Consider the following 27,042-nt stretch of genomic DNA (forward strand, 5'->3'; position numbering starts at 1 on the left):
TCCAAGAAATGGGGACAAATCTCACAAAGGGACTAGGCTCAGGAGGGCTGGAATATTCAGGGAAGTTTCTTTTTTTTTGAGGCAGAGTCTCTCGCTCTGTCCCCCAGGCTGGAGTGCAGCGGCCTGATCTTGGCTCACTGCATGCTCCACCTCCCAGGTTCACGCCATTCTCCTGCCTCAGCCTCACAAGTAGCTGTCACTACATGAGCCTGCCACCACACCCAGCTAATTTTTTTGTATTTTTAGTAGAGACGGGGTTTCACTGTGTTAGCCAGGATGGTCTCGATCTCCTGACCTTGTGATCTGCCCGCCTTGGCCTCCCAAAGTGCTGGGATTACAGGCGTGAGCCACTGCACCTGGTCTATTCAGGGAAGTTTCAAGCAGAAAGATGAACCGAGTTGGCTTGGAGAGATTCACAGGACTCCCACAGGCAGAGTGAAATAAGGGGAATTTTAGTGGAAAAGGCACAGACAAGAGCAGAAATGGGGATGGTATGATGGGGTATGGTGAGGGGCTGCTTGGCTGGAATGGAGGGCTACCACAAGTAATGGAAATGGTAAATGAGGCAAATAAGGTTGGATTAGGAGCATAGCGTCAAGGTTGCCACCTTATTAAATCACTCTTCCAATATGCTAGCACTGGCCTGTTGGAAAAGTAATACATCACGTAATCAAACAAAAGGCAAAAGGAGGCAAGCTCCAGGAATGGGCACTGTAAACAGGACTCGCCCCAGAGTAGCCAGATGCAGGCTTTAGATATGTTGATGCAGGTTGAGCATCTCTAATCTCAGGGGGAATGTCTCATATGGTGTCCAAGAAATGGTGACACGTCTTACAGAGGGCCTAAGCTCAGGAGGGCTGGAGTATGAGACATTCCCCCTCCCCCATGAATTTAAACATATGGCCAAAAATTTTTTTTTAAAATGGCTACCGTGTAGTGCTGTAACAGGACCTATTTAGACAACGCCTTACACACTGGAGAAGGACGATACTATGTGAATCTAATAAGTCCACAAGACAATACTTCTCACTTTTGGCTGTCTTCTTCCTCTCCAGGGTGATGACAACTCCGTGAGGGTGGAGATTATATGTCTCTCATCATTTAAGCAACAAGGAAATAAATTAGTGGCAGAGTAAGGGGTGACTCGGTGAGTACATCCAATTGTTGACATAGTTTTGGGTGGGAGGAAGTTTGCCATTATGTCAACTTAACTTCTTAAAATAGTCTAGTGGAGTTAACTTGGTTTCATTTCACAGAGATCTCCTGGAAGCGAGGATCCTTTAAAAATCCTGGAATATACTTGCAGTAAAAGAACAAAGCATACCTCAGCCTTAAACGACAGAAGAAGAATGTCAAGTGGGAAAGTGACATTGGTTTTCAGTTTGTGGGTTCTGAATCCACACAAAGACAGGATTGTATTCTGAAAACCTGAATTAATTATTGTCCTTACCTCAATCAGACAAATCATTATAATCCAAATTGTTAGTATTACAGTCACAGATATTGCCAAGATGACTTCGTTGTTATAGCCATATCGTGGAACTTCTTTCATGAGCTAAAAAAAAGAAAAAAGAAAGACCAATTAAAAAAGAGAGAGAATGGAAGCTAACTTTTCAAAACCCCAGTATTCCAGTTGAGTAGCTTACAGGTTCTTTTGTTCTTTTTTATTTTTTTTGAGACAGGATCTCACCCTGTCACCCAGGCGGGAGTACAGTGGTGCGATCACAGTTCACTACAGACTTGACCTCCCTGGGCTCAGGTGATCCTCCCACCTCAGCCTCCCAAGTAGCTGGGACTACAGGCATGTGTCACCTCACCCAGCTAATTTTTGTATTTTTTGTGAAGACAGGGTTTCACTATATTGGCCAAGCTGGCCTCAAACTCCTGACCTCAAGTGATCCACCCACCTCGGCCTCCCAAAGTGCCGGGATTACAGGCTTGAGCTACCACCCCCGGGCTACAGTTCATCTTGTGCCGTAATCTGTTTCACTGTCTACCTGAGCAAAGTGGGAGATCACTGTCATGGCCTAAGTTACATGGCCAAGACAAGCTGTGGCCTGGGAGTCCCAGGTTCTCCTATGTGGGCACTGTCCTGGGATATGCTAAATGATCGGAAATCTGGGTCTCATGTTTCTGTGTGGTCCTCACCTCAGACGACTTCTGCTCTTTCTGTCCACTCTCAATATAGTTATCAGTTTTCCATTGGTCTGTATCCCATTCTGCCTTGGATGCCTTTGCTTCCTGCTGCTTGCTGAGAAGCTTCATCAGGAGGCCTGTTTGCGACATGAGCTTGGCACAGGTCATTTGCACATACGTTTCTGAACATTCCATTTTCAGTGTCTAGATAACATGAGACATGAACCTTCTCACATCCTCGTTGGGGATGAGGGACCGTAGCTGCTGGGTTAGCTGAATTTCAAACTGATCACCTGGGGAGGAGAGCAATGGATAATTGAAGCTTTTGAGCTTGGGGAACAGGCCAGTGCCCACGTTGTTGTATTCCCATTTTGTCTCAGCTTGGTTAAAGTTGGCTGTAAGTTGAACACAGTCCCAGCGGAAGCTGCCGCAGGAGGATGATTGTAGTTTGTGTTTTCAGAGATGGTGCCTTCTGGCATAACAGTGTTTTCCATAAAAACGTTTTCTTCAGAGGCATCTCTTGCAGCTGTGTCTTCTACATGAGTGTTTTCTCTTAAAACATTCTGAAGGAGCAAATACTTCCAGAAGAGGGTTTTCTTGAGGACTAAAGATTCTAAGGATGAGAAAACCCCTTGTGAATTTATGAGGCTCTTCTCTGCAGAGAACGGCAGCCTCTTTGCGAGCATCAGTCTATTGAGATAACTGCTCTTTCTAAACTTTCTAATCTTTTTGGCCTTGGGTATTCTGTGGGCCACATGGGAGCGAGTTTCATAAAAGCGGTATTTTTTTTTGGAATGTATGATTGGTTTAGAAGCTTCCATATTTTTAACCCTAGCCATTGCAATTTCTAACAATAAATGGTGTAGGCTAAGTCTTTCGATCTGTCTCTGACTTGAGGTAGGGCTCTTGGGGGCTAGAGGCAGAAGGCATGACCATGGAGAAGGGTTTCAGCATAGAGAAGACTGCTGCCTTATGCTCTTGGGTGAACGAAGGCTTAGTGTAGGTGGTGTTTCCCGCTACCTTCTCAGGACCCTGCACTACGTGAGGCTGTTCCAGCCCCCTTGGGGCTGGACTCTCAAGCCTTTTCTCTTTGGCAGCATTGTCCACAAGTGCCTGGGCATCCTGTTCTTTCCTAGTGCTGTGCTTTCCCGCCTCTTTGAAGTGTCTTTTCTGGATGCTCCTTGGGCCTATGAGGACTGTCTTCACTCTCTGCAAGTTTTTTTGCCTACACTTTGAATCTTGCTAAGCTGTTTTCCTATGGTTCAGCAGTTTCTAGTTTATTTGGAAATATTTGATGTTCAAATTTATTACCTAGAAGGTTGGACTGTGAGGGGCTCTTTCTATTGTTTTCCAAAATACTCAGGAGCCTATCCCCACCTTGTACATTTGAAAAAAGCAGTTTAGTGAATGGTAACAATATTGATTCTGCATCTAGATCTGCTGAGAAATAAGGCAAGATATTACTTAGTGCACTGATAACGTCACTCTCATCATTGGTGTCTTGCTGCCCTCTCCCAAAGCCTGACATCTGGCGCAGCTCCTCATTGGGGATCTTGCCCTGCTGCTTCTTTTAGTCAAAGTCCAGGCGGCGGCCCTCCAGCTTCTGCACGTGGTGCTGGATCCCCTTCAGGTCTGTCTCACACAGGTTCTGGTGGAGGTCAATGAAGTTCTGCTTGACCTCTATGTCCAGGGAGTTCTTCACCTCTGCCAGGTGCTTCATGGACTTGCCGGCATCCAGCAGTGCATCACTGAAGTTGGACTCATTGCCCAGCTCCTTCTGGTGGCGGCTCAGGCACTGGCTCAGGAGCCCCTCCGACTGCGGGTAGCCGGGGTTCTTCACCTGGCCCTGGATCTTGCACACCGTGTTGAGCATGGTCAGCTTAGCCTGCGAGGCTGGGTTGGGCTGCAGGTACTTGATGGTCCTTGCCAGCATTTCCATCACCGCCTTGTTGATGACGCCTCCATCTCTTTGAAGTCATCATCTCGCTTGGTCCCCTCAGCCCCTCCGACCTTCTCACTGACCTTATAGGACTGCTTCTTCAGCCCTGCAACCGACATGCTGCCTCCCGCCGCCGAACCTCCCTCCTGGACCGCGCCAGCGACAGGCTCCCAGGCGCGCCACCCTCTGCGTGCCTCGGGCCCCACCACGTGCTTGCCAGCTCTGCGCCTGCCCCGGTGCCGCCTCCAGTTCATGATTTTTTTTTTTTTTTAAGCGCTGATCCTGTTTTTTGGCAGGAAAACGAGACAATTCAGCAGCCCAGGAGGACAAGTGGGCTTAATCCTCCTCCTCATCGTCTCCAGCCCCAGCCCCACCCTGGCCCTTCTTGGCATTCTTCCTCTTTACGCAGCCCGGGCGGCCACCCCCATAGGGAGAGGGCAGAGAGAAGTCGATGTGCTTCTGGGAATCCAGGCGGACAATGAAGGACGGGATGTTCACCACCTGCTTGTGGACCCTGATATGGCGCTGGCGGATCAGCACGCGAGCGTGGTGGATGGACTTGGCCAAGCCCAGCTTGAAGACCTGGGTCTGTAGGCGTCTCTCTAAGAAATCCTCTATCTTCAGGCCCAGGATGTAATCCAGCTTCATCTTGCCCTCATCCAGCACCCCAATGCGGACCAGCCGCCGCAGCAGGGCGTTGCCTTCGAACAGACGCCGTGGGTCCTTCTCATCAAGCGTCAGCAGTTCCCGGGCGGCCTTGAGGATCTTGGCCAGGGTAAATTTGACCCTCCAGACCTCACGTTTATTCCGGAGCCCATACTCGCCGATCAGCTTCAGCTCTTGGTCGAGACGAGATTTCTTGAAGGGTCTCCGCGGGGTCACATAAGTTTTGCGACAAACCCAGCTCCGGGCCACTGGCATATTGGCTCCGCTTCCCCATCTGCGCCTGAGCAAAAGACCCGGTCACTGAGAAAGAGCAGTTCATGATTCTTAAGTCTCCTTCAATCTAGATCTGTTCGCAGGATTGTTTCAAAATATACTGACAAACCTTTGAGACTGTAAAAGACCTAAGATATACATTATCCTTATTTGAGAATAGTAATTTTTCAATATGCATTAAAGATCATTACACATGAGCCAAGACAAATGAGCTGGCCTACTTACTTTGTATATAAATGTGTAAACTCCTCAAGACTTCCAATAATGAACTCCAATGAGGAAATTTGTTCAATGTCTTTATGTCCTTGGTGACAAATGGTTACAGACAATCAGAGCATTTTTCCTATCCAATAATGGTCAAGAAAAAAGCAGACAGATCCTCACTATCTTAGAGAACTAAGTGAGAAAGTTGTTCGATGAAGAGGACTTCATCCAGAGAGGAAGGGATCTAGCTCACAGGGAAGATGCTGCAGGAGGCTGAGGAAAGTGAGGCTAGAGCAGTAAAACAGATCTGACAACCTGGTGAAGATAAGAAAGTGACCTGACAAAAATGAACGGAGCAGAGCGCTAAATGAAGGGCCCTTTCCATGCTAATCTTGCATAATGCCCTCAACCAGCCTTAGCATAACTGAGTTTCTATTTAGCTTGCCATACTGTGGGGGGTGGTGGTGGCACAATTTAAGTTGCAGTAAGTTGTGTAACAAACTCACAATAGGGCCCTGCAGAAATATATATATATATATACACACACACACACACACACATATATATATAAAATATATGTATATTTTTTTTTAGGCAGGGTCTTGCTCTGTCACCCAGGCCAGAGTGCAGTGGTGTCATCTTGGCTCACTGCAACCTCTACCTCCTGGGTTCAAGCGATACCCCCACCTCAGCCTCCCTAGTAGCGGGGACTACAGGCATGTGCCATCACACCTAGTGAAGATATATATATAGATAGATGATAGATAGATAGATAGATAGATAGATGATAGATAGATAGATAGATGATAGATAGATAGATGATAGATAGATAGACCTATATCTACAGAGAAGGCCAGGCATGATGCCTCATGCCTATAATTCCAGTACTCTGGGAGAATGAGGCAGGAGGATCACTTGAGGCCAGGAGTTCGAAACAAGCCTGGGCAACACAGTGAGACCTCATTTCTCCAAAAAATAAAAATAAAATTGCAAAAAAAACAACAACAAAAATAAACCTCACACCATATATGCGAATTAACTCAAAATGGGTCATAGATCTAAATGTAACTATACAATTTCTGGGAGAAGACATAGAGAGTAAATCTTTTCCGCTTTGGATTAAACAACAGGTTCTTAAAGATTTCTTAGGTAAGAAACAAAAAAGCACAAGCCATATAAGAAAAAATTGCTAACTTAAAGCTGATCAAAATTAAAAACTTCTGCTCTTCAGAAAACCTTACTTATTTATTTTATTTATTTATTTATTTTTTTGACACAGAGTCACTCTTTTGCCCAGGCTGGAGTGCAGTGGTGCAATCTTGGCTCATTGCAACCTCCACCTCCCAGGTTCAAGCACTTCTTGTGCCTCAGTCTCCTGAGTAGCTGGGATTACAGGAATGGGCCACCACACGTGGCTAATTTGTGTATTTTTAGTAGAGATTGGAGTTTTACCACGTCTGCCAGGATGGTCTCGAACTCCTGACTTCAAGTGATCCACCTGCCTCGGCCTCCCAAAGTGCTGTGATTACAGGTGTGAGTCACTATGCCCAGCCAGAGAACACTTTGAACAGAATAAAAAGACAAACCACAACCTGAGAGAAGATATTTACCAAACACATATCTATAAGGCCTTGTTTTTTGTTTTTATTTACTATTTAATTTTTGAGATAGTATCTCACTCTGTGACCCAGGCTGGAGTGCAGTGGCGATCACAGCTCACTGCAGCCTCGACCTCCCAGGCTCAAGCAATCCTCCCATCTCAGCTTCCTGAGTAGCTGGGACCACAGGTGAGCACCACCACACCTGCTTAATTTTTATGTTTTTGGTATAGACAAGGTTTCACCATATTGCCCAGGTGGTCTAAAACTCCTGGCCTCAAGCAATCCTCCTGTCTCAGCCTCCCAATGTGCTGGGATTATAGGCATGAGCCACTGTACCTGGTCCCTGAAAAGACTTGTATCTAGAATCTATAAAGCACTCCTTTTTTGTTTGTTTGAGATGGGGTCTCACTGTGTCGCCCAGGCTGGAGTGCAGTGGCATGATCTCTGCTCACTGCAAGCTCCACCCCCTGGGTTAACGCCATTCTCCTGCTTCAGCCTCCCGAGTAGCTGGGACTAAAGTTGCCCGCCACTACTCCCTGCTAATTTTGTGTGTGTGTGTGTTGTGTGTGGTGTGTGTGGTGTGTGTGTATTTAGTAGAGACTGGGTTTCACCGTGTTAGCCAGGATGGTCTCGATATCCTGACCTCGTGATCCACCCGCCTTGGCCTCCCAACATGCTGGGATTACAGGTGTGAGCCACCACGCCTGGCCTAAAGCACTCTTAAAACTCAATAATAACGAATCTCCAATGGGATTATAGGGAAAAGAAAACCTCAATAAAAATATTAATATCCAATTAAAATATGGGAATAGATTTGAACAGTATAGTAAAGAAGATATTTGCACATGAACATTCAACATCACTAGCTATTAAAGAAATGCAAATTAAAACCACAATTAGATTCCAGTACACATCTAGCAGTAGAAAGGTGAACATTTCTTTAAAAACTTAAATATAAGAATCTGCTGGGCTGGGCCATGCATGGTGGCTCACGCCTGTAATCCCAGCACTTTGGGAGGCAGTGGAGGGCGGATCACTTGAGGTCAGGAGTTTTGAGAACAGCCTGACCAACACGGAGAAACCTTGTCTCAACTAAAAATACAAAATTGGCCGGGCATGGTGGCCAGCGCCTGTAATCCCAGCTACTTGGGAGGCTGAGGCAGGAAAATCACTTGAACCCAGGAGGCGGAGGTTGCGGTGAGCTGTGATCATGCCATTGCACACCAGCCTGGGCCACAAGAGCAAAACTCCCATCTCTTAAAAAAAAAAAAAATTACCTGGGCATGGTGGTGCGTGCCTGTAATCCCAGCTACTCTGGAAGCTGAGGCAGGAGAATCACTTGAACCAGGTAGTTGGAGGTTGCACTGAACCGAAATCGTACCACTGCACTCCACTCCAGCCTGGCGACAGAGACCCTGTCTCAAAAAAAAAAAAAAAAAAACCAGGCTCGGTGGCTCACACCTGTAATCCCAGCACTTTGGGAGGCCAAGGCGGGCAGATCACATCAGGAGATTGAGACCATCCTGGCTAACACGGTGAAACCCCGTCTCTACTAAAAATACCAAAAAAAAATTAGCTGGGCGTGGTGGCGGTTGCCTGTAGTCCCAGCTACTCAGGAGGCTGAGGCAAGAGAACGGCGTGAACCCGGGAAGCGGAGCTTGCAGTGAGCTGACATCCCGCCGCTGCAGTCCAACCTGGGCGACAGAAAGAGACTCCGTCTCAAAAAAAAACAAAGGAAAAGAAAAAAACGGAGAAGGATGTAAGGCATGTCATGTGTTTCTCAGAGAGACTAGGGTAGTAGAAGTGGTTGTATTGAAAAGTTTCCATTTTTTTAAATAAATGCTTAAATACTTATTGGAGAAGTAGGGTAGTATTATATTAAGCCAAATGTAAACCCATGTAGGTTGTCCTAACATAAACTGGAAAAAGGTAATTTCTTGTGCCCGATGGTCAGAATCGTTGCCAGACTTCTCCGGGGGAGGCTGGCTGGAGAATGAAGGGAATGAATGAAGTGTCAGGTATTTATGTCGTATATGTAGAAAGGACTACATGTAAATTCTTGGCAACTTAATTTTAGTACTTTTCTTTCTTTTTTTTTTTTGAGACGGAGTCTTGCTGTCACCTAGGTTGGAGTGCAATGGTGGGATCTTGGCTCATTGCAACCTCCACCTCCCAGGCTCAAGAGATTCTCCTACCTCAGCCTCCTGAGCAGCTGGGATTACAGATGCCCACCAGCATGCCTGGCTAATTTTTGTATTTTTAGTAGAGATGGGGTTTCACTGTGTTGGCCAGGCTGGTCTTGAACTCCTGACCTCAAGTGATCTGCCCGCCTCGGCCTCCCAAAGTGCTGGGATTACAGGCATGAGCCACTACGCCCAGCCAATAGATGTGTCTTGTGCTTTGCATGCAAGTATGTGTTAGTAATGGGCTTCTTTTGTAAAATAATTTTATTATACTAGAAAAGTGTATATATATATATGTATATATATGTATATATGTGTATATATATATATATATATATATAGTGTGTGTGTGTGTGTGTGTAAATATATAGATCCTTTTTTTTTTTTTTTCTGGACAGCGTCTCCTCTCAGGCTGGAGTGCAGTGGTGCGATTCCAACTCATGGCAACCTCCACCTCCTGGGTCAAGTGATTCTCCTGCTTCAGCCTCCTGAGTAGCTGGGATTACAGGCACCTGCCACCACACGCAGCTAATTTTTGTATTTTTAGTAGAGAGGGGGTTTCATCATGTTGGCCGGCTGGTCTTGAACTCCTAAACTCAGGTGATCCACCCACCTTGGCTCCCCAAGATGCTGGGATTACAGGCGTGAGCCACCACCTCAGACCAAGTATATTCTTTTTATTTTAAAAATTAAAATCGGCCGGGTGCAGTGGCTCACGCTTGTAATCCCAGCACTTTGGGAGGCCGAGGCAGGCGGATCACGAGGTCAGGAGATCGAGACCACGGTGAAACCCCCTCTCTACTAAAAATACAAAAAAATTAGCCGGGCGTGGTGGCGGGCGCCTGTAGTCCCAGCTACTCGGAGAGGCTGAGGCAGGAGAATGGCGTGAACCTGGGAGGCGGAGCTTGCAGTGAGCCGAGATCGGGCCACTGCACTCCAGCCTTGGGTGACAGAGCGAGACTCCGTCTCAAAAAAAAAAAATTAAAATCAAATTAAAACCCAAACCACAATGAGATGCCACTTCACATTCACTAGCATGGCTGTAATTGTTTAAAAAATAAAAATAAAAAACGTTGGGGAGGATTTGGAGAGATTGGAACCATTATATATCGTTAGCGGAAAGTAAAACAGTGTAACACTGTGGAAAATACTTTGGCAGTTACTCAAAAAGTTAAACTTAGAGCTACTGTATGACCCAGTAATTCTATTCATACATACATAGTCAAAAGAATTGCAAACAAATGGTCATGCAGAAACGCATACACGTATGTATACAGCAGCATTATTCTCAATGACCAAAAGGTGGAAACAACCTACATGTGCATTAACTGATGAATGGATAACGCAAATGTCATTGATCTGTATAACAGATATATTATTCAGCCTTGAAGGAAATTCTGACGCATGTTACAACATGGAGAACCCTTGAGGGCATTATGCTAAGTGAAATAAGCCAGTCACCAAAGGACAAATACTGTGTGATTCCACTCATATGAGGTACTTAGTTAGAGTGGTCAGATTCATAAAGACAGAAAGTAGAAGGGTGGCTACTGTGGGCTGGGAGAAGGAGAGAATGGGGAGCTAGTGTTTAATAGGTACAGAGTTTCAATTTGGGAAGATGAAAAAGTTCTGGAGATTTGTTGTACAACAGTGTGAGTATACTTAACACTACTGAATTGTACACTTAAAAGTGGTTAGAGGCAGTCAGGTGTGGTAGCTCATGCTGGTAATACCAGCACTTTGGGAGGCCGAGGTGGGAGGATCACTTGAGTCCAAGAGTTCGAGACCACGCTGGGCAACCTAGCAAAATCCTGTCTCTACAAACAGTGCAAGAATTAGCCCGATTTGGTGTGTGCCTGTGGTCCCAGTTACTTGTGAGACTGAGGTGGGAGGATCACCTGAGCCCGGGCAGGTTGAGGTTGCAGTGAGTCATGATCACACCACTGCACTCCAGCCACGAAGACAGAGTGAGACCCTGTCTCATAAAAAAGGTGGGGGCTAACATGGTGAAACCCCGTCTCTATTAAAAATACAGGTGTGGTGGCGGGCACCTGTACTCCCAGCTACTCAGGAGGCTGAGGCAGGAGAATGGCGTGAACCCAGGAGGTGGAGCTTGCAGGGAGCCAAGATCACGCCACTGCACTCCAGCCTGGGCGACTGAGCAAGACTCGGTCTCAAAAAGAAAAAAAAGGTGGGGAGAGGGGGCAGTGGTTAGAGTGTAAATCTTATGTTATGCCTACTTTACCTCAATTTTTCAAAATTGTTTGAAGCCATACACAAAAGTCTTATTTAGTGAAATCGTGTACTGTATGATTTCATTTATATGAAATGTCCCAAATGGGCAAGTTCATAGGAAGTAACTAAATACTTGCCAGGAAATAGGAGAGGAAATGGGGAGTAGGGCCAGTGATTCTGGGACTTCTTTCTGGGGTGCTGAAAATGTTCTGGAATTAAATAGTGGTGATGGCTGTACAGCCTTATGAATACTATACTAAAACCCACTAAATTCTGCACTTATTTAAAAGGGTGAATTTATGGTGTATAAATTATATCTCAATAAAAATTAATAACAAGGGGTGGTATGAGGAATTGGGAAAATATATACACACACATATATATATATACACATACATATGTTCCTTAACTCTAATCAGTTCCCTTTGTACTTTCTGCAACAAAGTTATACCCAACTGATAGTATAAGGTGTCTAGTCCAGATCTCTCTCTCTCTCTCTCTCTCTCTCTCTCAGTCATATATATATATATGTATCTGTATCTTTCCAGAACAATATGCAAAATGGCTTGGTGAATTTTCTTTTTGATTTTAACACTTAACTTTTTTTGGCCAGTCTTGGTGACTCACACCTGTAATCCCAGCACTTTGGGAGGCCGAGGTGGGTGGATCACTGTAACCCAGGAATTCAAGACCAGCCTGGGCAGCGTATCAAGACCCCTTCTTTACAAAAAATACAAAAATTAGCCAGGCTTGGTGGCACATGCCTGTAGTTCCAACTACTTGAGAAGCTGCGGCAGGAGGATGGCTTGAGCTTGGGAAGCAGAGGTCTCAGTGAGCCAAGATTGCAACACTGCACTCCAGCCTGGGTGACAGAGCCAAACCTTGCTTCAAAAAAAAAAAAAACCTAGCCTGACAGTGGCTTATGCCTGTAATCCCAACACTTTGGGAGGCCTTTATGGCAGGAGGATGCCTTGAGCCCGGGAGTTTGAGGCTGCAGTGGGCTATGATTATGCCATTGCACTCCAGCTTGGGAGACAGAAAGAGACCTTGTCACAAAAATAAATTTTTTTTTCTTTTGCTTTCTTCCTTTTTTTTTTTTTTTTTTTTTGACAGGGCCTCATCTTTCAACCTGTCACCCAGGTTGGGGTGTAACAGCTCAACCTCAGCTCACTGCAACCTCCACCTCCCAGGTTCAAGTGATACTCCCACCTCAGCCTACCAAGTAGCTAGGACTACAAGTGCACACCACCACGCCTGGCTCATGTTTTTTGTGTACTTTTTGTACACATTGGGGGTTTTGTCATGTTGACCTTTTTTTTTGTAGAGATGGGGGTTTTGTCATGTTGCCCGAACTCCTGGCTCAAGCGATCCACCCACCTCAGCCTCCCAAAGTGCTGGGATTACAGTTGGGAGCCATTGCGCCTGGCCAATTTTTTCCTTTTACTGTGTCTGTGGTTCCACAACTTCCTTTTTGCCCATTCTCTATGGACTTTCTACTTCATTTGGACTCTGCTTAGATTGGCCTAGTTTTCTCTTTAGTCAAATCTTCAGGAACCAGTTAATTACCATTAAAAATGATTTAACAAGCTATTTTTATTGTTAAAAAATCCTCGTTTTGAGGAACACAACCACAAAGTAATCATTGATTTAAGTAAAAAAAAAAAAAATACTTAAAAATAAAATTTTAAAAACGTGGCTCCAGGCCATCCAGATGCCTTAACTTGGGCTCAGGGGTCTCACACTGATGAGTCTTCTTCATGTTTCTTTGATGCCCTTTTGTGGGCAAGAATCTATTTTGGGAGAAAACAGAATTAAGGTTATCTATCACAACAACCACTATCTCCAAATGCGTATTCATTCCTTTTATTCATTTTGAGTCTCATCTACCTGATGAGATAACTTATTTGAAGACAGGAATTGTATGCTGTTTAACAGTGCTTTGATTCTTCCACAGTTCAGTCATCCTTGCTACCTTGCAGGGGACTGGTTCTAGGATATCGCCCCCACACCATACCAGAATCTGTGGATGCTCAATCCCTTACATATAATGGTGCAGTATTTGCATATAACCAACACACCCACCTCCCATATACTTTATTTACTTAGAGACAGGATCACCCTTTGTCACTCAGGCTGGAGTGCAGTGTCACAATCACAGCTCACTGCAGCCTCAACCTCCTGGGCTCCAGTGATCTGCCCACCTCAGCCTCTTGAGTAGCTGGGACTACAGGTGTATACCACTACACCTGGCTAATTTTTTTATTTTTATTTTTATTAAAGACAAAGTCTCACTATGCTGCTCAGGTTGTTCTCCCAAAGTGTTGGGATTACAAGTGTGAGTCACCGTGCCTGGTCTCATGTACTTTAGGTCATCACTAATAAAATGTATAGATATTATATAACAGGCAACAGTTGTTATACTGTACTATTTGTATTTTTATTGTTTCTTTTTTCAAATATTCAGCCTCATCTAGTTGAATCTGAAGATGTGGACTTGCTGATGAAGAGGGCTGACTGTATCTAACTTCGGATCTTGCATGCAGCTGGCACTTACTGCATTTTATTGACTGTTTTAGCTAACATTCAACGGACAATTCCTAATTTAAAAAACTCTTAAAAGTATGAAAAAAAAAGAAACCTACTCTAAAGTGGCAGGAAAACCAGCCTGGGCAACATAGCGAGATCTTGTCTCTAGAACAAAAGTTTTAAAATTATCTGCCTGTCTGTAGTCTCAGCCACTCTGGAAGCTGAGGCAGGAGGATCCCTTAAGCCCAGGAGTTTGAGGTTACAGTGAGCTAGATCACACCATTGCTCTCCAGTCTGGGTGACAACAAGGCCCTGAGAAAGAAAAAAAAAAGAAAGGAAAGGAAGGAAAGAGTGTAAGTATTGAAAAGGAAGAGATAAAACTATCATTATTTGCATATAAAATAATAAATGTTAGCCAAAGAAGCCTAAGAGAATCAACTAAGATTTTACTGGAAGTAATATGAGAATTCAGTATGGTGGCTAGATACAAAATCAAGAGAGCAGCACACAAACCTCAAATACTTTTCAGATGTGCCACCAATAACTAACTAGAAAATGGAAGAAAGATCCCATTTACAATGGCAATACAAATGTCTGAAGTATTTAGGAACAAAAATACAAAGATCTGTTATCTAACAAAAGACGTGTGAGATTTATATGATGAAAACCCTGAAACTCTTCTGAAAGACATTAACAAGAAATGAATACATGACATGAAATACGGTGTTCCTAGAATGTCGTACAGATGTCAATTCTCAAATTAATCTACAAATTTAAGGTAATCCTATTCAAATTCCAAGATAATTTTCAGTGGTGGCTGTTTTTGAGACCGGGTCTCACTCTGTTCCCCAGGCTGGAGTGCAGCGGCCTGATCTTGGCTCACTGCATGCTCCACCTCCCAGGTTCACGCCATTCTCCTGCCTCAGCCTCACAAGTAGCTGTCACTACACGAGCCTGCCACCACACCCAGCTAATTTTTTTGTATTTTTAGTAGAGACAGGCTTTCACTGTGTTAGCCAGGATGGTCTCGATCTCCTGACCTCGTGATCTGCCCGCCTTGACCTCCCAAAGTGCTGGGATTACACGCGTGAGCCACTGCACCTGGTCTATTCAGGGAAGGTTTCAAGCAGAAAGATGAACTGAGTTGGCTTTGGAGAGATTCACAGGACTCCCACAGGCAGAGTGAAATAAGGGAATTTTAGATGGACAAAGGCACAGACAAGAGCAGAAATGGGGATGGTGTGACTGGAGTATGGTGAGGGGCTGCTCTGGCTGGAATGGAGGGCTACCACAATAATGGAAATGGTAAATGAGGCAAATAAGGTTGGATTAGGAGCATAGCATCAAGGTTGCCACCTTATTAAGTCACTCTTCCAATATGCTAGCACTGGCCTGTTGGGAAAAGTAATATATCATGTAGTAAACAAAAGGCAAAAAGAGGCAAGCTCCAGGAATGGGCACTGTAAACAGGACTCACCCCAGAGTAGCCAGATGCAGGCTTTAGATATGTTGATGCAGGTTGAGCATCTCTAATCTGAGGGGGAATGTCTCATATGGTGTCCAAGAAATGGTGACACGTCTCACAGAGGGTCTAAGCTCAGGAGGGCTGGAGTATGAGACATTCCCCCTCCCCCATGAATTTAAACATATGGCCAAAAATTTTTTTTTAAAATGGCTACCGTGTAGTGCTGTAACTGGACCTATTTAGACAACGCCTTACACACTGGAGAAGGACGATACTATGTGAATCTAATAAGTCCACAAGACAATACTTCTCACTTTTGGCTGTCTTCTTCCTCTCCAGGGTGATGACAACTCCGTGAGGGTGGAGATTATATGTCTCTCATCATTTAAGCAACAAGGAAATAAATTAGTGGCAGAGTAAGGGGTGACTCGGTGAGTACATCCAATTGTTCACATAGTTTTGGGTGGGAGAAAGTTTGCCATTATGTCAACTTAACTTCTTAAAATAGTCTAGTGGAGTTAACTTGGTTTCATTTCACAGAGATCTCCTGGAAGCGAGGATCCTTTAAAAATCCTGGAATATACTTGCAGTAAAAGAACAAAGCATACCTCAGCCTTAAACGACAGAAGAAGAATGTCAAGTGGGAAAGTGACATTGGTTTTCAGTTTGTGGGTTCTGAATCCACACAAAGACAGGATTGTATTCTGAAAACCTGAATTAATTATTGTCCTTACCTCAATCAGACAAATCATTATAATCCAAATTGTTAGTATTACAGTCACAGATATTGCCAAGATGACTTCGTTGTTATAGCCATATCGTGGAACTTCTTTCATGAGCTTAAAAAAAAAAGAAAAAAGAAAGAACAATTAAAAAAAGAGAGAGAGAGAATGGAAGCTAACTTTTCAAAACCCCAGTATTCCAGTTGAGTAGCTTACAGGTTCTTTTGTTCTTTTTTATTTTTTTTGAGACAGGATCTCACTCTGTCACCCAGGCGGGAGTACAGTGGTGCGATCACAGTTCACTACAGACTTGACCTCCCTGGGCTCAGGTGATCCTCCCACCTCAGCCACCCAAGTAGCTGGGACTACAGGCATGTGTCACCACACCCAGCTAATTTTTGTATTTTTTGTGAAGACAGGGTTTCACTATATTGGCCAAGCTGGCCTCAAACTCCTGACCTCAAGTGATCCACCCACCTCGGCCTCCCAAAGTGCTGGGATTACAGGCGTGAGCCACCACCCCCGGGCTACAGTTCATCTTGTGCCGTAATCTATTTCACTCTCTACATGAGCAAAGTGGGAGATCACTGTCATGGCCTAAGTTACATGGCCAAGACAAGTTGTGGCCTGGGAGTCCCAGGTTCTCCTATGTGGGCACTGTCCTGGGATATGCTAAATGATCGGAAATCTGGGTCTCATGTTTCTGTGTGGTCCTCACCTCAGACGACTTCTGCTCTTTCTGTCCACTCTCAATATAGTTATCAGTTTTCCATTGGTCTGTATCCCATTCTGCCTTGGATGCCTTTGCTTCCTGCTGCTTGCTGAGAAGCTTCATCAGGAGGCCTGTTCGCAACATGAGCTTGGCACAGGTCATTTGCACATACGTTTCTGAACATTCCATTTCAGGGTCCGGATAACATGAGACATGAACCTTCTCACATCCTCGTTGGGGATGAGGGACCGTAGCTGCTGGGTTAGCTGAATTTCAAACTGGTCACCTGGGGAGGAGAGCAATGGGTCATTGAAGCTTTTGGGCTCAGGGGACAGGTCAGTCCCCATGTTGTTGTGTTTCCATTTTGTGTCAGTTTGTGTAACAGTTGGCTCTAAGTTGAACGCAGTCCCAGCGGAAGCTGCCGCAGGAGGATGATTGTAGTTTGTGTTTTCAGAGATGGTGCCTTCTGGCATAACAGTGTTTTCCATAAAAATGTTTTCTTCAGAGGCATCTCTTGCAGCTGTGTCTTCTACATGAGTGTTTTCTATAAAACGTTCTGAAGGAGCAAATACTTCCAGAAGAGGGTTTTCTTGAGGACTCAGGTCTCCTAAGGATGAAAAAACCCCTTGTGAATTTATGAGGCTCTTCTCTGCAGACAACGGCGGCCTCTTTGGGAGCATGAGTCTATTGGAATGTGCGATTGGTTTAGCAGCCTCCATATTTTTAACCCTAGCCATTGCCGTTTCTAACATTAAAATGGTGTAGGCTAAGTCTTTTGATCTGTCTCTGACCTGAGGTAGGGCTTTTGCAGGGCTAGAGGCAGAAGGCATGACCATGGAGAAGGGTTTCAGCATAGAGGAGACTGCTGCCTTATGTTCTTGGGTGAACGAAAGCTTGGTGTAGATGGTGTTTCCTGCTACCTTCTCAGGACCCTGCACTACGTGAGGCTGTTCCAGCTCCCTTGGGGCTGGACTCTCAAGCCTTTTCTCTTTGGCAGCATTGTCCACAAGTGCCTGGGCATCCTGTTCTTTCCTAGTGCTGTGCTTTCCCACCTCTTTGAAGTGTCTTTTCTGGATGCTCCTTGGGCCTGTGAGGACTCTGTTCACTCTCTGCAGGTTTTTGCCTACACCGTGAATCTTTACCAGGCTGTTTTCCTGTGGTTCAACAGTTTCTAGTTTATTTGGAAATATTTGATGTTTATATTTGTTACCTAGAAGGTTGGACTGTGAGGGGCTCTTTCTATTTTTCTTCAGAATACTCCGGAGCCTATCTCCACCTTGTACATTTGAAAAAAGCAGTTTAGCGAATGGTAATATGGATTCTGCATCTAGATTTCCTTCTGAGAAATAAGGGAAGATGTGTCTTAGTGCACTGATATCATCACTCTTGTCATTGGTGTCTAGCTGCTCACCCCCAAAGCCTGACAACTTGATGCCGCTGCTGTCTGAGGGCGCCTCCGACTCAATAGTCAGCTCAGTGCTTGTGTGCTGCTTCCGGGCTTGTAACACCTTCATGAACGCTCCTTCTGGATTCCCTACAGATGCTTCTTCAGCTGTCAGAAAAGAAGAGACTGTTTTCATCATGAAAAATCTTTGATCATCTTTCATACTCAGTCCATAGCTGTATGCCCCAGTCACACAGAGTAAGAGTCAGCAAACATTCGAGTGCCATTCAGAGAGGAGAAACATACACCCAAACGTAAACCTATGAAATGGCAACAATGAAAGGAGGAAAAGACATCTTTTGAAAACATGGCCACCTACTTGGAACATTCCATAGTGTGACATAGAGTCAGTCTGCTTAGGATTATTCCGTTGATCCCCAGGGGCCAATTGCCCAGTGCTCGGTCAAAGCCCAAGGTGGAAGACAAGTGCTTCCCTGATGAGCTGATGAGCTGGCCTCTCTGCAGACTGCTCCGTACCCTGTGCTGTCCTGCCTCATATGCAGAGAGAGCACAAGGCTCCCGCTCTCCTCATCCTCAGTGTGCCCGTGTTCTTGCTACCATCACAGCTGAATGCAATGAAAGGCGGTCCTCTGAGAGGAGCAGGGTGGAGATGCTAAAGTGGATGCTCCCTCCCACTGCTGATAGATCCTCATCTGCCATGTGCTCCACCCACCCACCCCATTCTCTGCTCCCACATATCATAGCCCCCATCACAAAAGATGCGACATGGAAAAAAACACTGTGTCCACCTTAGTTCTCTTCTTAAATTTGGGCAAGGATCCAGGGTGTAGGTTAAGAGATTTTTAATTTGCCAGATTGTATGCCTATGTTGTTAAATATACAGTGAATCTATGGTATGATAGCAGTTTCTGGATAAACATTACTTGAGGTCCTAAATGCAGAAGGGAAAAAGCAACTTTTGTCAGATGCCTCCTTTGCTTTCATTTCACCTCTAATATTTTGGATGGGGAATCATCCAAAGCTTCTGACTGCATGAAGGTCAAGTGTGCCAGTGTGCAGCTGGGCTTCTTTTCCAGAACTAAAATATTTTGGGTGGTGCTGAAGGCCAGCGGAAGAAGTAAAGATTGCAAGAAAAGAGAAACATGGGCTTGGGGAGAACCCAGAATTGGGGACAGAAGACCTGGCACTAGGCTACAGCACTCAGCACCTGTGATCTTGTTTTTCCTCATCTGTAAAAGGAGATTAACAATGCTTTTCTGCCCACTTCTTGGGGAGAAGGGAAGAATATAATTGTTAAAAAAGAAAGTTTTGAAAAATAAGCAACACTGTCTTTATAGAAGTAGCTAAGCATTATTAATTATCCACCCCATATCACTGGTAGATACCTGTATTCAAGAAGTCACATTTTAGAAGTCATGAAGTTGGTGCTAATAAACCTAATCTACAGAAAAACTCTTGAAAGCACTTGAGCATTTGTTCTGTGAATAGAAAGGTTTTGAGATTCGGAGCAAATTCAGAGTTGGATGGACTAAGAATGGAAAAGCCCTCCATTCCATTAGAAGAGCCAGGTAGCAATTTCTGGTTATGGAACCAGAAGCTCTCAGGCTTCAAATAAAACAGCATCTCTTCTACTCTTATAAAATTGTAAAAACAAAAACAAAAAACCGGATCTACATCTGCCCTAAAAGGCAGAGAGTAGTTGAGACCTCATGGATATAAAACCAGCTTATCAACTACATTGCACTATATGAAGAAATTATCACTGGGGGCAAAGCACCAAGCAGAGAGCACAGTACACAGTGGGTGGATGTTCATGTTATTCCCTAGCCTTCCCATTCCTTTCTCTTGGTCCTGTATGCATATGGAACTGTTCCATGATTAAATTTTGTAATAATAACTGAGAACCTGACTCCCAGCAAGGGAGTAGTTCAGAAGTTGAGGGAGTTTAAATCTGACTGAGTAAATTAAACAATTATATCATTAGCTTAAAATTTCATCAATAAAAAATAAAAATTTAAAAACAAATACTTAAAATAATGTAACAATTTATCACCAGGCAATTTGGACTCACGACAATGTACGGTGTTAATCAGACATTCAATGTTGCAATGCAGCTTGACTGTCTCGCAGACAGCCTCAATGCTATTTTTAAATTGGCAGAGGCAGCAGGCCACATGGCTAGGTAAGATCCTATAGATGAAAACACAAAACGATAAATTAGTGGTAAAGCAGTTACTTGAGTAGGTAAAGGAGGCAGCCAACGCTACCACAGGGCTGGGCAAAAAGGCGTTACGGAGGCCTGTGGACTGGACAGTTGGGTACGAACCAGAAGGCCAATGGGAAGGAGGACACAGGTGCCCAACTGAAGGGTAAGCATGGCAGTGAGAATGGTATGCCTAGAATAAAGGTGGTTGGGATTAGAATTGGGTGACACTGATCAGTAGTTTAATTCAGAGTCATCTCTTCCCGACTCAAAAGTCTCACTTTGGGCTGAAAGTACACCGAAAGAAGGTAGACTTCTAAGAAGAGTCTGAATAAGCCCCCAACTTCTGGAGGCCCTTTCTCAATTCCTGTTGGGAGTGGGAAATATTAGAAATTACTCTTGGCATTTAAAATAGCTCAGTGTAACCTGGATTGTGGGGTTAAAAAAAAATGGAGATTGCATTGGCTAAATCTGGACAATCTGAGCACTCAAAAGAATAACAACAATAAGCTACAGCATAATCTATAAAAAATCCATGAGGAATGATATTAAAAAAGAGGGGGAGTTGTTCTTTAATGAAATCATGCTAGCTAATAAATGTAGAAGGAATGACAGAATTTTAAAAAGTGTCACTTGGCAACCACCAATGTAATAAAAATTCATTCAGACAAAGATTATCACTGATGGACAGTTGGGTGAAAAGACATTTGAGAACAGGATCTTCACTGATCTCAAAGTACCACCCCACAAATTTTGTATTAATTACCAAAGGGAAAAGTTATTTTTTATTTTTTTACGAGACAAGGTCTCACTCTGTCACCTAGGCTGAAGTACAGTGGCAAAATCATAGCTAACTGCAGCCTCGACCCCCTGGGCTCAAGTGACCCTCCAAATTCAGCCCCCCAGGTAGATGGGACTATAGGCTTGCACCACCATCCCAGCTAATTTTATTTTTTTTATTTTTGTTATTTTTAGTAGAGACAGTGTTTCACCTTGTTGTTCAGGCTGGTCTAAAACTGGACTCAAGTGATTTGCCCATCTCGGCCTTCCAAAGTGCTGGGATTACAAGTGTGAGCCACCACACCCAGCAAAATAACCACAGTGGAGAGATCTGGAAGATCACCTTAAACAAGTGATCAAACTTAGCATTATGAGCCACCTGGGGTCGCGAGGCAGGAAAGATACGTCACCTGTGCAGTATTCTTCCCAAAGATGCTTAACTTGAATTTCATGTGGAAACAGAGAAATCCAGATTGTGGGACAACTTACAAGACAACTATCTTTGACTCTTAAAAAATGCCAATGTCATGAAAGATCAAAAAAAAGTAGAGGCATGTTTTAGATTAAAGGAAATGAAGACATGACATGCAGTGCCTGATCTCTGACTGGATTCTGTAGTATTCTTTCATCTTTCTGGCATGTTTGAATTTTTTTCAAAATATAAATTTGGGCAAAAGAGATAACCAAGATAATTGATTAATTTATTGTTATGGCTTCTTGGGGGCAGTTTCAGAGAAATAAAAACAATCTCTGTAACTGGAATAAATTCTCAAGGTTAATCTTAAGCAGTATAGCATGGTCATTAAGAATACAGATTCCACAGCCAGACTAGGCTTAAATCCAAGCTCTGTGAATAATGTAAATTTGGGCAAATCGCTTAATCTCTGTTCCTTGGCCTTGTCATTATAATAGTACCTACCTCAAATGAGTTTTGAGGATTAAATGAATCTATACCTGAAAGATGTCTGGCACACACTGAGTGATCAGTAAATGTTAACTACTATAATTATTACATTACAGAAGTTGTAGGGGGGCCTTTTCTGAGTCCTCTAAAAGGATGACTTTGTTAGGGCCACATTAAGACTGTGGAAACAGAAGAGTATTCAATGGATACATGAAGTCTGTGAGTCAGGGGTACAATGTATAGAGTTTTAGATTAAAACTGCATCCAATAAGTTGGCCTGATACATCTTTCAAACCTATAGAGGAATAATCACAAGTGACTAGTATTCCTTTGGGTCCAATAGAAGCCTCTGATCTTCATATAGATTGAATGTATCCAGAACCATAACCTAGCATTTTACTTACATAGCAACCTTAACTCTGACACAAAGATGTTTCTTTTGTTTTGAGGCTGAGTCTCGCTCTGTTACACAGGCTGAGTGCAGTGGTGCAATCTCGGCTCACTGCAGCCTCTGTCTCCTGGGCTCAAGTGATCCTCCCGCCTCAGCCTCCTGAGTAGCTAGAACTGCAGGTGCGTGCCACCACGCCTGGCTCATTTTTATATTTTTTGTAGAGATGGGGTTTCACCATGTTGCCCAGGCTGGTCTCAAACTCCGGAGCTCAAGCAACCCCCTCTCCCTGGCCTCCCAAAGTGCTGGGATTACAGGCATGAGCCCAAATGTCCCATTGGGACATTTTCACAATTGTCCCAATCATAACATGACTTAAAAAATTCAGAATCCAATCAAACATCAGACATTGCATTTAGTGTTCGTGATTTTTTTTTTTTTTTTGTAGAAAGACCTTTAATACTTCTGTTTACAAAACTCAGGCATACATTTCAGTTTGTCCTGAACCGTGCCCAAGGCTGTGTGCTCATCCCTGCCAGGGTGTCTGTGCCCTTCATGTACTGCTGACCACGAGGGTGCAGAGCAGAGCCTGGGGTCCGGAGGCTTCGCTGGGCCTCAGTGGGAGGGGAATCTTAATGTGGCCCAGCCCAGAGGACCCTCCATTTCGTCGATTTTGGATTGGGCGACAGAGGAAGCAGATGTCAGGGATGCAGACATGCTGGCCTGGCCTCACTGGAGCCTTTGTTCTTGGCCCTTAGCAGCACGGCTGGGGCTGTGGTCCCGTGCGAGGTGTGTTGGGGGTGTGTGTAGGTGGCTGGTGGTGGCAGCTTGTGCCAGAGTGACACAGGCTTCTGTGGGCCTGGCTGGGGGCAGTTAAAAAGCTGAAAAGGTACTTGGCTTTGTGAGGGTGAGGCTTGGGAGGCAGGGCCCTACAGGAGGCCATGTTCTCTGTCCTGCTTGCGGGGGGAGGTAGAGGGGGAAGGTGGGGCAGATCCCAGCTGGCCTCTGTCTCCTGGCTGCAAGCTGACAGCAGGCCAGGGAAACAGTGAGGCCCTCTGCCCTGGCCCTGGGGAGACGGAGTGCATGTGTGAGGCTGGGGTACCGTGGCCCTGGAGTGGGGCTAGGGTTCATCGCCAGCAGCAGGCTTGTGGGGGGATTTAAAACCAGGGTCCTGTCTCTAAGCCACCCCACAGGGACAGTCGATCCAAGCCTGTTAAGGCCGTGGAACTCGAGGGTAGGCTGTGGGCTGGGCCCCCGTGGGGTCAGGACGGAGGTGGGGGCTGCCCTGGAGGAACATTAGTGTTTCTGAGAGCACCTTAGTGTTGCCCCGCCTGGGCCAGCTGGGTGAGGAGTTGGGGAGCGGGGAGGAGGCCGGCGCCATGGAGTGGGGAAGGGAGCCGTCACCATTGGGGGTCAGCGCTAGTGTAAACAAGCGTCCTCACCCACCCAGGTAAGCCTCCCACCCAAGTGTGGCTCCCTGCTGAGGGAGTACCTCAAGAGCCTGGCCCTGGGTGGCGCCGGCAGGCTTGGACACCACCCTGGCAGCAGGAGCCCATGGAAGGCAGGAGACCTGGCAGGGGGTGCCACCCAGTGTCGATGGAGGGGCTGGGCGGGGACACCAGTGAGTCACTGGGCAGAGGCACGAGCACATCCACGTAGCTGAGCAGGGAGAAGCCCGACTGGACGTCCAGCAGGCCCTGGTACCAGTTCTCGTTGATCTGGTTGATCAGCATGAAGACATCGCCCTCATGGAAGCCCAGCTCCCCATCGTTCTCAGGCTGGAAGTCGTACAGCACCTTGCAGCTTGGCTGTTCTCGGGGCGGCACGCTCCTGCTAGGAGTCCAGATGGGCTTGTCAGAAGATCGGAAAGAGGATGAAGCTGCGATCTTGGGGAGTGTGGTGCAGGGGAAGCCCCTGTTGGACTGCTCAGGCTCTCCGAGGTCAAAGGGCTCCCAGGACTTGGGCTTATACTCCCGCTTGAGGTGTGAGGAAGCTTCCCGCATCTGTGCTGGAGCTTCTCTGCCAGCTCGTCCAGGATCTGCATGGCCTGCCAGTGGTAGTCCGGCTGCGCCTCCACCAGGGCCGGGAGTTGACTCACCTGCTCAGTGTCGGTCTCCAGGAGGTTGTGCATGCTGGTTTCTGCTACCTCCTTGGAGTCCTCAAGCTTCTCCAGTGCCTGGCGCAGCTCCTCATCGGGGATCTCGCCCTGCTGCTTCTTTTAGTCAAAGTCCAGGCGGCGGCCCTCCAGCTTCTGCACGTGGTGCTGGATCCCCTTCAGGTCTTTCTCACACAGGTTCTGGAGGAAGTCAATGAAGTTCTGCTTGACCTCTATGTCCAGGGAGTTCTTCACCTCTGCCGGGTGCTTCATGGACTCGCCGGCATCCAGCAGTGCGTCACTGAAGTTGGACTCATTGCCCAGCTCCTTCTGGTGGCAGATCAGGCACTGGCTCAGGAGCCCCTCCGACTGCGGGTAGCCGGGGTTCTTCACCTGGCCCCGGATCTTGCACACCGTGTTGAGCATGGTCAGCTTAGCCTGCGAGGCTGGGTTGGGCTGCAGGTACTTGATGGTCCTTGCCAGCATTTCTGTCAATGCCTTGCCTTGCTGATGACATCTCCATCTCTTTGAAGTCATCGTCCAGCTTGGTCCCCTCAGCCCCTCCAACCTTCTCACTGACCAGCTGGCTCGCCTTGTAGAACTGCTTCTTCAGCCCTGCAACCAACATGCTGCCTCCCGCCGCTGAACCTCCCTCCCGGACCGTGCCAGCGACAGGCTCCCAGGCGTGCGACCCTCTGTGTGCCTCAGGGGCCCCACCACGTGCTTGCCAGCTCTGCGCCTTCCCCGGCGCTGCCTCCAGTTCATGATTCTTAAGTCTCCTTCAATCTAGATCTGTTCGCAGGATTGTTTCAAAGTATACTGACAAAACTTTGAGACTGTAAATGACCTGAGATATACATTATCCTTATTTGAGAATAGTAATTTTTCAATACGCAAGAAAGATCGTTACACATGAGCCAAGACAAATGAGCTGGCCTACTTACTTTGTATATAAATGTGTAAACTCCTCAAGACTTCCAATAATGAACTCCAATGAGGAAATTTGTTCAATGTCTTTATGTCCTTGGTGACAAATGGTTACAGACAATCAGAGCATTTTTCCTACCCACTAATGGTCAAGAAAAAAGCAGACAGATCCTCACTATCTTAGAGAACTAAGTGAGAAAGTTGTTCGATGAAGAGGACTTCATCCAGAGAGGAAGGGATCTAGCTCACAGGGAAGATGCTGCAGGAGGCTGAGGAAAGTGAGGCTAGAGCAGTAAAACAGATCTGACAACCTGGTGAAGATAAGAAAGTGACCTGACAAAAATGAACGGAGCAGAGCGCTAAATGAAGGGCCCTTTCCATGCTAATCTTGCATAATGCCCTCAACCAGCCTTAGCATAACTGAGTTTCTATTTAGCTTGCCATACTGTGGGGGGTGGTGGTGGCACAATTTAAGTTGCAGTAAGTTGTGTAACAAACTCACAATAGGGCCCTGCAGAAATATATATATACATATATATACACATATATACATAAAATATATATATAATATATATATAATATATAAAATACATATGCATATATGATATATATAAAATATATATACATATATATGATATATATATATCATATATGTATATGTATTTTTTAGGCAGGGTCTTGCTCTGTCACCCAGGCCGGAGTGCAGTGGTGTCATCTTGGCTCACTGCAACCTCTACCTCCTGGGTTCAAGCGATACCCCCGCCTCAGCATCCCTAGTAGCGGGGACTACAGGCATGTGCCATCACACCTGGTGAAGATATATATATACATAGATGATAGATAGATAGATAGATAGATAGATAGATAGATAGATAGATAGATAGACCTATATCTACAAAGAAGGCCAGGCATGATGCCTCATGCCTATAATTCCAGTACTCTGGGAGAATGAGGCAGGAGGATCACTTGAGGCCAGGAGTTCGAAACAAGCCTGGGCAACACAGTGAGACCTCATTTCTCCAAAAAATAAAAATAAAATTGCAAAAAAACAACAACAAAAATAAACCTCACACCATATATGCGAATTAACTCAAAATGGGTCATAGATCTAAATGTAACTATACAATTTCTGGGAGAAGACATAGAGAGTAAATCTTTTCCACTTTGGATTAAACAACAGGTTCTTAAAGATTTCTTAGGTAAGAAACAAAAAAGCACAAGCCATATAAGAAAAAATTGCTAACTTAAAGCTGATCAAAATTAAAAACTTCTGCTCTTCAGAAAACTTTACTTATTTATTTTATTTATTTATTTATTTTTTTGACACAGAGTCACTCTTTTGCCCAGGCTGGAGTGCAGTGGTGCAATCTTGGCTCATTGCAACCTCCACCTCCCAGGTTCAAGCACTTCTTGTGCCTCAGCCTCCTGAGTAGCTGGGATTACAGGAATGGGCCACCACACGTGGCTAATTTGTGTATTTTTAGTAGAGATTGGAGTTTTGCCACGTCTGCCAGGATGGTCTCGAACTCCTGACTTCAAGTGATCCACCTGCCTCGGCCTCCCAAAGTGCTGTGATTACAGGTGTGAGTCACTATGCCCAGCCAGAGAACACTTTGAACAGAATAAAAAGACAAACCACAACCTGAGAGAAGATATTTACCAAACACATATCTATAAG

The 27,042-nt window shown here is 45.3% G+C and overlaps 4 pseudogenes across 1 annotated transcript; all 4 read right to left on the reverse strand.

Moving 5' to 3' along the window:
- Positions 1 to 1,300: 1,300 nt before the first annotated feature.
- On the reverse strand, positions 1,301 to 3,664 carry LOC115834386 (annotated as a pseudogene).
- A 3-nt stretch (positions 3,665 to 3,667) lies between these two features.
- On the reverse strand, positions 3,668 to 4,194 carry LOC105739066 (annotated as a pseudogene).
- Positions 4,195 to 4,331: 137 nt separating this feature from the next.
- Positions 4,332 to 5,048, reverse strand: LOC100602387 (annotated as a pseudogene). Its single transcript, XR_001114929.2, has one exon. The product of XR_001114929.2 is annotated as a 40S ribosomal protein S9 pseudogene (transcript).
- A 6,669-nt stretch (positions 5,049 to 11,717) lies between these two features.
- On the reverse strand, positions 11,718 to 25,197 carry LOC115834388 (annotated as a pseudogene).
- Between the last annotated feature and the right edge of the window lie 1,845 nt (positions 25,198 to 27,042).

Source organism: Nomascus leucogenys, unplaced genomic scaffold, assembly GCF_006542625.1.
Source record: "Nomascus leucogenys isolate Asia unplaced genomic scaffold, Asia_NLE_v1 001009F_60807_qpd_obj, whole genome shotgun sequence".
Taxonomy (NCBI): domain Eukaryota; kingdom Metazoa; phylum Chordata; class Mammalia; order Primates; family Hylobatidae; genus Nomascus; species Nomascus leucogenys.